Source organism: Triticum aestivum, chromosome 1D, assembly GCF_018294505.1.
Source record: "Triticum aestivum cultivar Chinese Spring chromosome 1D, IWGSC CS RefSeq v2.1, whole genome shotgun sequence".
Classification (NCBI taxonomy): domain Eukaryota; kingdom Viridiplantae; phylum Streptophyta; class Magnoliopsida; order Poales; family Poaceae; genus Triticum; species Triticum aestivum.
The window spans coordinates 118,531,377-118,546,323 of record NC_057796.1 but is presented as its reverse complement, the minus strand read 5'-3'; positions in this window follow the sequence as shown (position 1 = coordinate 118,546,323).

The window sequence follows — 14,947 nt, the reverse complement described above, 5'->3', positions numbered from 1 at the left end:
GGGGGCGGCGAGGGGCGGCTCCGGCGGCGGGGTGAGAGGGAGGGGGCGGCGGCGGGTTTATAAAGAGGGGGGATGCTTGGGGGAGGGGGCAAGGCGCGGCGGCGGGGTGTCCGTGGTGGACACGGCGGCGGCGTCCGGCGTGCTCGCGGAGGAGAACGCAGAGATGGGCCGGCGGCTCGGCTGGGCCTCGGCCCGGTCGGGCGCGGCGCGAATTTTTTTTCTAGACGTTCCGCCGAAAAATTCGTAGAAAAATAAATACAAATCCAAAAAAGATAAAACAAAATTTCCCCGTCTTGTTAGAATATTTAGAACAGGGTGAACATTTTTTGACACAAAAATAAATTTTGAAAACGTGCAATATTTTTTAATGCAATTAAAATTGCAAATAAAATCCGAATAAAATCCAATAAATGATTTTAACATTTTTCCTCCAGTATTTCAATTGTTTTGGAGAAGTCATATTTTCTCCTCTCATTTTTTAATGAAATACTTTTCTGGAGAGAAAATAACTAAAACCAAAAATCCTCGTTTTATTATTTGATGAAAATCAAATATGAAAATTCGAGAAAATCCCCAACTCTCTCCGAGGGTCCTTGAGTTGCTTAGGATTTATCGAGGATTTGTCAAAATGCAATAAAATATGCTATGCATTGAATGATCTATGTATAACATACCAAATTGAAAATTTGGGATGTTATAGTGGTAAACCGGCAGACAGTTAAGCCAGGTGATAAACCGGTAGACAGTCATAACCCGGCAGACAATCATAACCCGACAGACCGTCATAACCCGACAGATGTTAAGTCAAATCATAACCCGGCAGACAGAGTCGCCTGGGGTTAATAAGCCCGAGACATTAAGAAGCCGAGATGTTAAGATGCCCATGAAGAGAAGTCAGAATAGTTTAAGTCTTAGTCCGAGATGGACTCTACATGTAACTCGCCCCTTCAACTTATATAAGGAGGGGTAGGGCACCCCAAGAGGGACAAGTTGAATAATCTTAGGCTAGACACAACTAGGAGAGCCGGGTTACGGCGACTCCCTCATGAGCGTAATGAGACCTAGCCACAAACAACATGTAGGGCTATTACCGGATGATGTTTCCCAGGGCCCGAAGCTGTCTAAATCCTTGTCTTGTGTGTTGATCCACCTCACGTCTCTCAATTCCGACCAACCCCTTCAAGCTACCACATAGATGTGTGGCCTCACGACTAAGTCCTCACACTAGGACATCTGTTGTGACAATTCCACGACAATATGTGTGAAGGTTTTCTCATGAAAAATTTTCTGTATGATTTGTTTCAGTGTTTTGAAAGTTCAGGTGTTGCAAAGATCACACATATGCTGCAAATCTTCATAGTTCAAAACACTGAAACAAGATTTCATAGAGTGTTTTATCAATGGTTCCCTTTTATCAAATATTCCAATAACAGAGCAAAAAACAACATTTTAATGAAGATGTATTATCAACTATCTATGTTTGTGTAGGAGATCATGTGTGCAAAATTTGAGGTGATTTAGAGGAGGTCAAAGAAATTTGAACTCTATGAAATCTTGTGGGTGATAGCTCATATGTGTGAAGGTTTTCTCATGAAAATGACCATAGGACAAGTTTATGATTTTTGGTTGGTAACATGTCACATAAGACAACATTAATACAAAACTATAGACCAAGTTTATTATTTTTGAATTAATCTTCATATTTTTACATTTTCTTTTGAAAACATATGATTTAATATAAAAACTATTAAAAACATGTTTTGAAATATGAAAATGGAAAACTAACTTCAGATCCTTCTTATTCACTTTAAAATAAAGCTTTAGTGAATTTTTTGATTTTTTTTTATTTTTCAAAAACAGAAGGTAACACCACCTCCTCTCCTTGAACTCTATGAAATCATGTACATGATAGCTCATATGTGTGAATATTTTCTCATGAAAATGACTATAGAGCAAGTTTATGATTTTTGGTTGGTAACATGTCACATAAGACAACATTGTGAGCAGGTTATATATTTTTTTGATTTTTTAAATTAATGGTGCTCATTTGACCTCGACCGTGCCAGCTAGGGTTTTTTCATGAAAATGACCATAGACCAAGTTTAGTATTTTTCCTCATTAGTTTGTCTTATAAAACAACGAACGGCGAAGGTTTCATATTTTTCCGATTTTTTAAAATTAGTTATGCTCAGTCAAAGCCTTCGAAACCCTGTTGACCAGCTCAAAACCCCTCTAAACCCCGCGGGGTTTCGCCTAACCCTAGCTCCCAAAGTCAGCCGTCCGATCATACCCTCGCGCCAAGCAACAACCCTCAGACCTGGCCTTCTAGAAGGAACTAGTTGGGCCGGCTGTGTGCAGGCTCCGTGCCATTGGATCACAAGGACGGCTCCGCATCATTGGATTGTGGGGCGATGTGCGAGAGGCGATCCTATTGGTTGTGCTCTGCTGCTCGCCCACCACTAACTCCATGAAAAAACGTTGTTATTGGGCCCAAAAGGAAACCAAGCTCTGGTTGGGCCGTCGAATTGCGTCATTTTTTTGCATCGTTTGCTCTTTTTTTGTGAACGTGCTGGCTCTGTATTTTTGCATCGTTTGCTCTGTTTTTGCATCGTTCTTTTTGTTCTATACAAATGTAAAATGACCAAATTTATAAGGGCTAAATTTATTTTTATCATGTAAAATGGCCACAAACTATCAAAAAATGGGTCATTTTGCATTTGTATAATGGCCACAAGCCCTCTATCTCTTTTTATCATGCAAAATGACCAAATTTTTAAGGGCCAAATTATTTTTATCATTCAAAATGGCCACAAGCTCTTCAAAAATTCTCTCTTTTTGTTCATATAATATAGGGTTTGACCACGGATTCCCACGCGTGCAATTAGCTTGTTTTTCTTCTTCTTTTCAAACCACCTTTTCCCACGCGTGTACACTCCCGATGCAGCGGTGGGTTTGAAAACGGGCTACTAACTTCACATTTGACCCCGTTATTGCCACGGCAAATAACACGTAGCACTACGGCTATTTAAGCCACCCTCTGCCTCTGCCATCCCTCATCTATCTGCCCTTCTTGCTCTTTGACCCCTTCTCCGTCTTCTGCACATCCCTCAGCCATGCAGTACACCGGACTAACCTACCGCTTCCCACCCACCGTACCGGAGAGGCTCTACCCTACCGGCATGTACGTTGATCGCACACTACGTGTGTGGGCGATATCAAGGCTGAGGACCGCAAGGAACTTCACCGAGTTCTTCCTCGCGTCCGGCTACCACCACCTCCCGAGGGGATCTCCAACGATGTTTCGCGTCGAGGAGGTCATCCAAAACCGGATGGTGGTTGCTCTCCTTGCCCACTTCACTAACACATTCGACGCCTTCTACCTCCTCGACCAGGTGTTTTGGTCTGGCTCCGAGTGCATCGCTTTCACCACCCACAACAGGTTCACAGAGTACAACAACATCTTCCCCACTACGACGCGCATGCACACTCTTCCGTACCCCATCGACAACGCCCCGGAGGAGCAGTGAAAAGGGCGCCCGGAGGAGGAGCGAGGTGGAGAAGGCGGCGGCTAGGGTTCTAAACCCTCTATCTTTTTTTAGTCTATGTTATGTTAAGTTGTAATTGAACTATGTTGGAGTTGCTATGGGCTTGTTGGCCCTTTTCTTAAATTCTTTTATTAAGTTTTCTATCTATTCTATTATTAAATTCTTCCTAGTTTGAGCTATGTGATCATGCTATGGGCTTGTTGGCCCTATCTACATATTGGGACTGCATATTTGTTGATTATTTTCTTAGAGAGCTCGGCTTGTTAGTAGGGGTTCCCTTGTTAGTAACCACCTAGCTAGTGCATGCAAACAAGCTTTGTTAGTAGGGATGAATGAGTACAAATAAGCAAGGGAGTGGCTCTTTTTTTTACACAAGCCACAAATATGTAGCCACCTAGCTAGAAGAGAGAAACCAGCGGCAGTGACCGTCGCTGCATCCGTGGCGGCTGGCGTGCAAGAAAGCTGCTCGGTCAGTGCATCATGGCGGACGCACCTGCGCATGCAGGCTCGGTCGGCGCATCATGGGATCGTGGCATCGGCGCATGCAGGCTCGATCGATGCATGCAGGCAGGGTTTGCTGGGTGCACGCATAGCAGGCTTCTATCCTGGCGGCGGGTGCAGACGTTTAATGCAAGGGACGACCCAACGGAACCACGGCCCAATGGTTGAATAGCGACACCACCCAACGTGGCACAGTCCAGCATGGCCCCACTAGTCAGAGTTAACGGTCAAGCCTTTGACCCGACGGCAACGTCCGTTGTGCCCAGTTATGAGGGTTTCTGGCAAGGGAGTGGGGAAAATTGAGCAAAAGTTAAGAGTGCGGGGATGAATGAGTAGAGCTAAGGAACCAGGGGCACAGATGTAAAAAACCCTTATTTAAAACAGTACCAAACAAGTAGCACAGCATCTCAAAACACACTGCACGATCATGTGAATGAAGGCAAGTACCAACCCGTCATGACGCACACACGATCACCTACAAATCTGCCAACATGAATAGGAAATCCAATCTCGTTTTGTGCAGTTGCACTGAAATCAAGCAAAGTCGCCGGTGTGAGATTTAAGTTTGCTAGGCAACAAGTTGAATAGATATCCCTGTTTTAATAGAGGCAAAAAAGGAAAGAATTACTGACCAATAAAGGAGGATGAAACAAATGGCGACAAAAAGATACATCTAACTTATCTTGATGGAAAACAAAGTAGGACAGTAGCATTTCTAAAACGGTTGCATTGATTCATATTAACAGAGACATTCTCTTAAAACAACATTCGTTAAGAATGTAATTTACTTTTAACAGTGGCATTGCTTCAATTTTCCAGCAGCATTCTTAGATTAACAACAGCAAAATAGTTTTATGGGACATGACATGGGACATGCCAACACCATGTGTGTCCACACGTATAAATGGGTGATGCAGAGTATGTAGCCAAGCAGCATATCTGCGTTGGTCCCATATTTTTTCTCTTTGAAACTTTTTCCTATGTGAGGGCAGCAAATCTAGTCCTGCACAAACTACCCGACCCCCCAGTTTCTTTCCCTTTTCAACGAAGAGATCGGTTCCTTACAGATATGTGTACTAGGTTACCCCCTTTTTCCCTTTTCGACCAACAAAGCGTCTGGATAGCTAGTCTATACTACTTTCCCTCCCTCCTTTCCTCATTGAACCACGTCCTAGATTCATGCTCCACCCCACCGCACCCTTCTTTCCTCTTTGAACCAAGACCTAGATTCGACTACAGAATCGAAAAAGATCCGCATGCAGCTAGAGCAATGATGGTTTCAAAGAAACTTATACCTTAGGGTCGTCGGGATGTGGCAAGGCGTGCGGCGGGAGGCTGGATCTGCCCACACTATGTACGACAGTGAGGAAGAAGGGGTCGGTGGCCCTCCCTCATAGGTGCTGGGTGAAAGAGAACAGCGCAACCAGCAGTGGGTTGCCTCCCTCGCCGAAGGCGATAGAGTGAACGTTGCACCTCCTCCCCTTCCTGGTGCGACGGGATCCGGACGCCTCCTTCACCAGCTGTGAGGGGGAGAGAGAGACAAGAGGCCAACGCAGTCTTGTTTAGATCTAGTGAAGAGAGGGTGAGAGACTGTGAATATAGCAAACCCTAGCAAAGGAATGCTGAGCCTCCAGCGTGTATATATATGTAGTGCGGCGAGAGTGTGGAGCGTGCAAACCCTAGAGAACAAGCGCTAAGGCTCCAGCTTATATATATATATATATATATATATATATATATATATATATATATATATACTGTAGTACGGACTGAGCTCTGGTGCCTTAACTGCACCTGCTTTTGGCTGTATGACAGGTGGGCCAGCCACATTTTGGGCCCACCTGTCATAAACCCAAAGGCAGGTGCACTAAAGTCAATGAAGCCGCGTCCATATAGTACTCGTGTATACGACTAATATATAGTGGAGTGGTTTTCTTATTCTCTCCATAACAATCGTTTTAAATTGTGTAAGTACGAAATGAAACTCTTTATTTAACGTACCAGTGAAGAAAACTAATACTCCCTCTGTTCCTAAATATTTGTCTTTCTAGAGATTTCAACAAATGACTACATACGAAGAAAAATGAGTGAATCTACAGTGTAAAAAATGTCTATATACATCCGTATGTGGTAGTCCATTTCAAACCACTTGAAAGACAAATATTTAGGAACGGAGGGAGTACTTCCGATGAACTAACGATCCACGCGTCCTGGTCGAACTTCCTGTCCTTCACGTGCGGTACACTACCCTCCCTTAAGTGAACAACCACACATGCGCCATATCAGAAACGTGTGAGAGTGTGTACAAATAAAGAATTTTAATTTCAATAATCGGAAAGGTTTGAGAGTATGTACAGTTTGCCCTCTCTAATAATTATGGTTTGTTGTGTTCGGCCTAAACTTGGTCAAACTTTACAAAGTTTGACTTCAGTCAAATCTAATATGCGGAGTAATTAAAAATGGAGGGCTACTACGTCCATCCGGGTTTTTAGTCCACACCATTTTTAAAGTCAAAGTTAATAGATGGACAAATAAAATTACAGGGGAGCTGGAGACAAAGTTGTGAGAAGGCTTAGAAATCAATACAAAACTTATGCTCTTAGTACCAACGTCGATCCTTCTTCGAGGAAACAATTGGTTCATAGCCAATTGTGTGATAAAATTGCACCAACGTGAAAGACGACAGCGTCTCCAATGCAACCAATGTGAACTGACGAAGGATATCATCTTTGTGGGTAACAAGCAAAGATCACTGATGGAAGACAGCTTGTTTTTCATTGAAAATCGATCAGCTTCACCAGCCAACGCAACCACGAGGCGCAACCATGAGCATCGATAGGTCATCGTGGTGATGCATCACCCATTTGGCATCAAGTTTGGGTGAGGCACCTATGAAGTTCGACAAATCCTCACTGTGGTCTGTTTCTTCTCAGTAATCAAGCTCGAGGAAGGAAGAACCATGTGGCAGAGGACAGTGAGGCGGAACAACAATGGCCATCCAATTTTGTGCAGATCCACTAAAATTGAGGAAGACATGCCCGGGTATGGAGATACGCATCGCTGTTTCCAAAAATATAAAAAAGGGATATAGTGTTGTTACATTGTTTTACAAGATTAACAACGACATCTCAACTGTCAATAAGAATTATGAAAAGTACACCAACAAACAGAAGCATCATGATTATCTTGATGGGAACTAAACCTGGATACCCGAGAAAAAAACATTTCTTCATTCAACCAACGATAGTATTAGATTAGCAGCAGCAATAGGAGCATATGGACAATGACCGCACAGCCACCATGTACTTTTTGTCGAAACAACATGTATACCTCCACCGAGGCATAAATCAGGACAACTTTTTGAGTGGAATTTCCTCTATAATAGTAGGTGATGTTGGACCGGCCGACGAACCCTAGCTACTATACATGCGGAGCTGGGGAGTAGTCGCATAGAAGAAAACCCGCATGTAGCGACCTGGGGAGCTGGACCAGTACAAGAAGTTATACCTCAGGTGGGCGAGATGTCTCTTAGGCGGGCGGGCGGGATCTGCCCACACGACGGCAGCGACCAAGGGCGCGGAGGACCTTCGTTCACGCCAGCGCCGGCTCCGAGAGGACGGTGCGCATCGGCTTCCTCCATCGCTGACGGCAAAAACGTCAACGCTGCACCTCCTCACCTCCCGCAGCGGACGGGATTCGGCTGGATCTGTGACCACCGGTGAGGAGAGAGATAGTGTGGACACTGTCATCTTGTTTTGATATGGAGAGGGTGAGAGAGCGAGACGCGAGAAACTCTATCAAACAAGAGGCTATAATGAAGTAAAAAATCTCTCCATAGCAATGGTTTTAAATAGAATACGCGCGTCCCCGAAAAAAGAAACGAAAACTGGCGGACAATTTTTTAACATACCAAGAAAGAAAACTCGATCAAAAACACGCCCCCGCTTCCAGGTCACGAGAGTTGTCGCGCACACACACATAGACATAGACATGCATATCCGTGTTTACGTAAAATTCCATTTCCATCTCCATCTCCAATCATATTTGTCCAACCGACACATTATTTACGTTGTTAATTATATACGCGGCAATATTAACGTACATCATCTCTTGTTTGCGGGCGTCCGGACCTCTGCCACGGCCGCTCCTGACCAACCCTAACCCTCTTCATCACCCGCGCGTGCTTCCCGCACGAAACGGTCAGTGCCGCATTCATGCCCGGCCAGAGCGGACGCGACCTCTCACTAGCACCGGCATTGAAGCCGCGCGCCGGCTGAGAGAGCGTCGCCCGGCGCTTCCTGGTGCACGCGACTGCTCCGCATTCAAAGGTCGCAATAGCCAGCCACAACATGCATGTAAAAAGTTCTTGGGAGTCCGTGCTACAGCTAGCTGTCCCCCCCCCCCAACTCGTCTATCTCTTCTGGTAGTGCTAGTACTCCATGGCGCGATCCATCGACAAGCAGGCGGGAAAGTTATCGTATACTCGGTTTGCGGTCAGTGGCATGCCGAGCGACCGTGTGGGGTCGATCCGTGGAGGAGGGTGAGACACGAATGCGACAGACGTGATTTAAACGTTGGTTTTGCTCGATGGCGCGATCCAACGAAACGAAACGTTGGTTTCTCTCCGTTTCCATTTTTTCTCCGGAAAAACGGAAACTTTCCACTCCATTTTCATTCGCACTCCAGGGTTGCCCCGTTACAACATTCCATCAAATACAAAGGAAAACTAACACGCATGCTGATGCATCTCAATGATTCACAGATCATAACCAATATTTACTTCACAACTAAAGACAAAAGTTGTGAGAGCGTGTACGAAAGAAAGACTACCGATGGGGTCACTACGACTTAAACCCTAAACCCTAAACAGGATTTAATTTCCTGGCCAGGTAGAACCTGTCGAAGGAAAGACGGCTGGCACCCTCGGATCATACGATGCTTTTGTGCAATTCCACTAAAATCGAGCTGAGCATCCCTGATGGCAAAGATATTGAAGAAGTGTGATTAGAATCATAGTACTGGCACTAGTTCATGAGACATAAACTCATCACAAGTAGAAACCGGTAGAAGTAGAGAAATATCGACATGGAGATGGAGCTACGTGGGGAGCTGCGGCAATGGAGCAAGCCGGCTCCAAAAGGAAGATGGACTACCTGGGACGTCGGGCTGTAGCTAGAAGGGCGGTTGGGACGCAGCATCGGCCCATACCGCCGTGACCCCCGATTGGGACGCACTGACTGTGGATTTTCTCCCTCGCCGATGTCGACCGCGTCTGTGCAGAACATTGTTCCCTTCCCTCAATTGCGGGATCAGGCCGGATATGTGACTAGCGGTGTGGCCACCGTCGTTCTATGCTTGTGAAGAGAGCAACCCAAGCAAGCAGGCTTGTAGCTTAGGCTCCTGCTAGTGTATATATAGTGGTTTTCTTTTTCTCTCCATATCAACCATTTTATATTGCGTACATGTCATTGAAGATTGAAATGATGGTTGCTTCTTCTGACTAACTTACTGTGTGATTTGACTGCTCCTTTAGTGGCCCCTACACGTACTCCCTCTACGTGTATGCAACAGTCACACATACACATGGACGCAAAAACGCGCGCGACGCCCTAATGCATGCATGTCCGAGCACACGACGGAACACACACGATCACGCTCAAGTGCTCAACCTACACGTGCATGCACACACATACTCAGCCAGGGTGAGCTAGTGACCGTATAAACACCGGAAAATGTATATATTGAGCGCAATGAGCGTATTATGAAGTCCACTAACCGTATTTTTACAAATATACAGTGACAGACAGTGTATTTATCTCGTTTGAAATTAAGCCATATTAACCGGAGAGGAGGCAGTTGGACTAGCATTACTTTGATGTGTCCCGTCAACTTGCCGAACGAGGAGAAGCTTGCAGGACGGGAGAAGCTTGCGCGCGGTGGCTCGCAGGACAAGGAGAAACTTTTGACTAATGCAAGCTCTCCCTCGCTCAGGCGGTGGATGTGCAACAGTTAATTCGGTGTCAGATTGCCAGAAGCATACACTATACTAGTACTATTATTGTTCGACTACTCGAAGAGGCGAACAGCCAAGCGCAAAGTTTACTAGTACTAGTACTACTACTATAGTCTATAGAGGTATGTACTATACTAGTAGTAGGAACCGGATGGAGGAGCGTCTGCACTCTTATTATATTTTTAAAATGTGATAAAGCAATCTTCAACACATTTGGTTCTCTTCGAGGGTTCTCGCATGTGATAATGGAAGTTGATTGCATGGAACACTTGCCACAATTCTCGCTTAATTCTAGCTCATATCCTGTTACAAATAGGAGCGCTCGGTAATATTTCCTCTTTTTTGTTATTCAGCATGTAAACAGGTCAGCAAACCTTGCGGCGCATCTTTGTGCGAACCGTGCTTGCTGCACTTTGAATGTGACCGAGAGCTGGCTTGATGAAACACCTCGCTTCCTACTTCTTTTTTTGCGGGGTACCTCGCTTCCTAGTGACCAGTGTCTTGGCTGATCGTCCTAAGAATGATTATATATGAATAAAGCTCTCTCATTTACCCGCAAAAAAGATTAAGCCATATTAACCGGAAAGGAGGGAGTATGGACTAGCACTACTTTTTGGTGTGTCCCGTTAACTCGCAGAACGAGGAGAAGCTGCAGGACAAGGTGGAGCTCGCTTACGCCTTTTGAATAATGCAGCCTACCCTCGCCCAGGCGGTGGACATGCATCAGTTCATTCGGTGTCAGATTGCCAGAGGCATACACTGTAGTACCGAACATGCGGAGTACCATCATTGTTCGACTTCACGAAGAGGCGAAGAGCCAAGCGCAAGGTTTAGTAGTACGAGTAGTACTACTACTAGAACCGCATGGTGGAGCGTCTGTACTCTTATTTTTTTAATCTCTAATAAAGTACACATTTATTCCGGAGAAGGGCGGGAAACAGCAGCCCAACATGTAATGATGATATCGATCAACCATGCTCGAATGTATCTTGGCCTCTGTGCGAGCCCATCTGTGTGTTCTTACTCCTCGTCTTTCTCAAGGAACGGCGGGTTGGCCATTTTGCCATCAATTGAGATCGGTTTGCTCACACTCCGGTCCCACATGTCAGTGATATGCCAAGAGGAGGTGCGTTGACCGACTGACCATACGCGTACTTGGTTTTGCACCTTCATACTACTCCTCCCTCCGTCACAGTTTACAGGGCGCGCTTCATTATGATGCATTTCTCTCAATGCATTTCCACCACCAGAGAGACTTTGGACGCGTTTGGTTTAATGCTCAATTAATTAGGGCGTGGTAACCGCAATCAAGTCCACAATTTTCTCTCGATGTACTACGGAGTGGAGTAAGTGCATGCATGTGTGTACCCGGGGTGGAAGCACTGCATGCATGTGTGTACACATTATTTCCTCTAGTAATAGACGCCGCACTATAACTACCAATGCTATTTTTCAGGCCGATCGCTAGTCGCCTTGGTCCCAGAGATTTTTTCGTTTTCTGAAGCGCGCTCTATAAACAGTGACGGATGGAGTAGTATGAGCGGATTCAAAGAAGAGCGTATTGGTGATTGCTTCTTCCGAGCAACTTACAGTGGGAAAGGTGGGGCTTATGATTTGACTGCTCATTACTCACTATTAATGCGGCGCAACGACCGGTCTGAGTCTCCCATGCGGCTGTGCACTACCCCCTCGGTTCTTAAATATACTCCGGAGTATTTGTCTTTCTAGAGATTTCAACGAGTGACTACTCAAATATTTGTCTTTTTAGAGATTCAAATGGACTACTACATACGGATGTATATAGACATATTTTAGAGTGTAGATTCACTCATTTTGCTCCGTATGTAGTCACTTGTTGAAATCTCTAGAAAGACAAATATTTAGGAACGGAGGGAGTACACATAGGAAGCAAAATGAGTGAATCTACACTCTAAAATATGCCCATTTGAAATTTGTAAAAAGAAAAATATTTAGGAACGAAGGAGTATAATTTTGTGCATGGCACATGGACCCGGATGCTGAAGAGGCTTCTGGCAATGCTATCAAGCTTCCAACATTTGTTTACATAATTGACGTACTATACAAATAATTTTCCAGCGACATGAAATTGTACAATGGTGTGAGCTTTCAGCTTTTGTTTCGTGTGTCTTGCCATCGATGCTCTTTCGGAAACAATAAAAAACTAACTTCCTTGCTAATGCATCTCAATTATTAGCAGATCAGAGCTAGTATTTACATCACAACTGAAGACAAAGTTGTGAGAAGGTGTTAAATTAAAATTGATCCATGCTTTCATTGGCAGCAACGTCCTCCCAGCTCTGTCTAAATCAACAAGGCATGTTGGGAAAAAAGTAGCTATCTGGAGCATGCAACATTCCGATCATTTTGTGCAGTTCCACTAAAATAGAGCTGAGCGTCCCTGTTCCAAAGGTATTAAGTGTGATTACGATAATAGAGGACTGCCGATGAAACAATAAACACACAAATAGAAGCCGGTCACCTTTGCAGTCTCTCTTAAGACTAACTAGTTGCAAAAGATTAGGCTCGGAGTTGGATGAGGAGGATAGAGCAAAACCAATCTCCCTTTGTGCAGTCGCACTGAAATGTAGAGACGTTGCCCATGTGACATTCTAGTACAACTGCACAAAACACTCTTAAGAACAAAGTGATTTGTGCAGTTCACCAAAAGGTCGCAATAGCAACAAGGTGAAATGGATAGCCTTGTTTGCAAAAAAGAGGTAGAAAGGAAACAATAACTAGCCAATAACAGTTGATGACACATGCGACGACAAAAAAAGAAGCATATTCCTTGTCCTAAGGGAAGATAACAACATGGTTGTGTTTGTCTAAAATGGTGTGAGGACGAGATTGCAATATGGAAAGTATGCCGGACGAGCTACGGTTTGGGCAAAGAACTATGGAAGATCCACATGCAGCGACGTGGGAAGACGGGCAGTGGAGCAAGGCCGGAGGGGATACCTAGAGGTCGTCAGGATGTAACTAGGTGAGCGGCGGCGGGCGGAATCTGCCCATACTATGGCAGCGAGCAGGCGGCGTAGGCCCTACCGCGCCGGAGCTTGGTCAGAGAGAACAGCGTGTACCGTAGATCGGGACGTGCTGCCTCGGTGCCGTCGAACGGAGAAACGATGCACATCCTCCCTTTCCGCCGGCGGACGGGATGCAGCCGGATCAGTGACCAACGGTGAGAGAGAGAGAGAGGCCACCGCAGCCTTGTGTGAGATACTCTGAAGAGAGACAAACTAGGCAGGCAGGCTCCAATGTATATAGTGGAGCGGACTACCTTTTTCTCCATAAAAATCGTTTTATATTCTGTGTACGTGCCATTGAGCGATATAACTTTATTTAAAAATAACGCGCCAACGCATCAAGTCGAACTATGTTTCGTGCACGCGTGGTACACGACCTCCATAGGTAAACAACCGCTACACGCATTCAAATTAGCACGTGGGCTGCCATTTCGTACAGAAATGAGCTCCACCGTGTACCCGCGCGGGTGTGGCTGGGCACGAAGCGTGAGTACATGCACGGTGCACCTATTCTCTTCTTGTATACGTACACCACCTACGTGGGGTGGTGTGAGAGAGATACAAACGTAGACAGATATAGTGTGTGGGTTCATGAGAGTTTTTTTAGGGGGGGGTCAATCAAAAAATGTAACATATGCAATGTGTGTGAAATCGAGTCCTAGATATATCATATATATAGAGGGGGCGATCCACGAGAAGAGAGTGGAGGTATCATCGGCTTGAGGTGTCCATAGAATCGAAGAGAGGGATGATGTGTGTGTGTGTGCGCGTGCGATCGATAAAGAGTGCCATCTAATTTGTGTGTGCCCACGTCAAAGATATAGAGTGGCTGGCCTACTGGAATGTGAGAGGGGACAGGTGCAGTTTGTCTCTGTGGCATGGATACCTAGCTACAGGACTCGACTATCGGTGTGTGGTGGGGGGTAGAGGGAGGCCTAATTAACTATAGAGGTACAATGGCTGGTATATGTGTGGAGGAGGAGAGAGGCCTACCTCATGTATTAAGGGAGATCAATCTACCTCATGTATTAAGGGAGATCGATTGGCATCCATGCATATGTGTAGGAGAGGAATAAGGTTGGGAGAGAGACAGAGCTAGAGTGTTGGAGGGGGTGGTAGTGGAGTTGCTTCTAACAAATGGTGGGATAGGCTTGCTAGACAAACGGAGGGCACGCCTGCAATATCAATAAGAGAGGGGATGGTTGTCTGTCTGTGCACGTGCGTGTGAGAGATGGATTAGGAGGCATGCACGAATGATGAGGGGGGACGATATGCCTGTGGTAAGCAGACGTAACTAGATAGGAAGATCAATCGTCCTTTGTCAGAGAAAGGAGAGACATAACTTGTGAGGTACGTCGATCGATGGGGGGAATAGTTAAAGTCGACCTAGGTATATGTTGGGAGATCGATCGGTATACATGCATGTGTGTGTTAGAAGCAAATGAGGCACGGGGAGAAGGATAGAGAGATAGGGATGCATCTAGGAGGTGGTGCGAGAGTCATACTATATAGAGGGGGAAGGAGTGTGCGAGTACGAGATCGATGAAAAGAGTGGTGGGAGTGAGGCATGGACGGTGATAAGAGAAGAGGGGAAGCTTGTGTTTGTGCTAGGCACACCTAGCTAGAGAGGCATATCGATCAATGTGTGCCGTAAAGAAAGGAGCTGGGGGGCCTACACACACCGTGGGTGAACGACCTAAAGTGAAAAGACGAATTTGCGCGATGGAGCTAGAGAATGCTGAGGGAGGGTGAGAGGGATGCAGGCGTGTGCATGCACGAGAGAAAGTTAGCGCTAGCTACAAAGATAAGAGGATTGTGTGGGTGTAAAAGACGAATAGAGA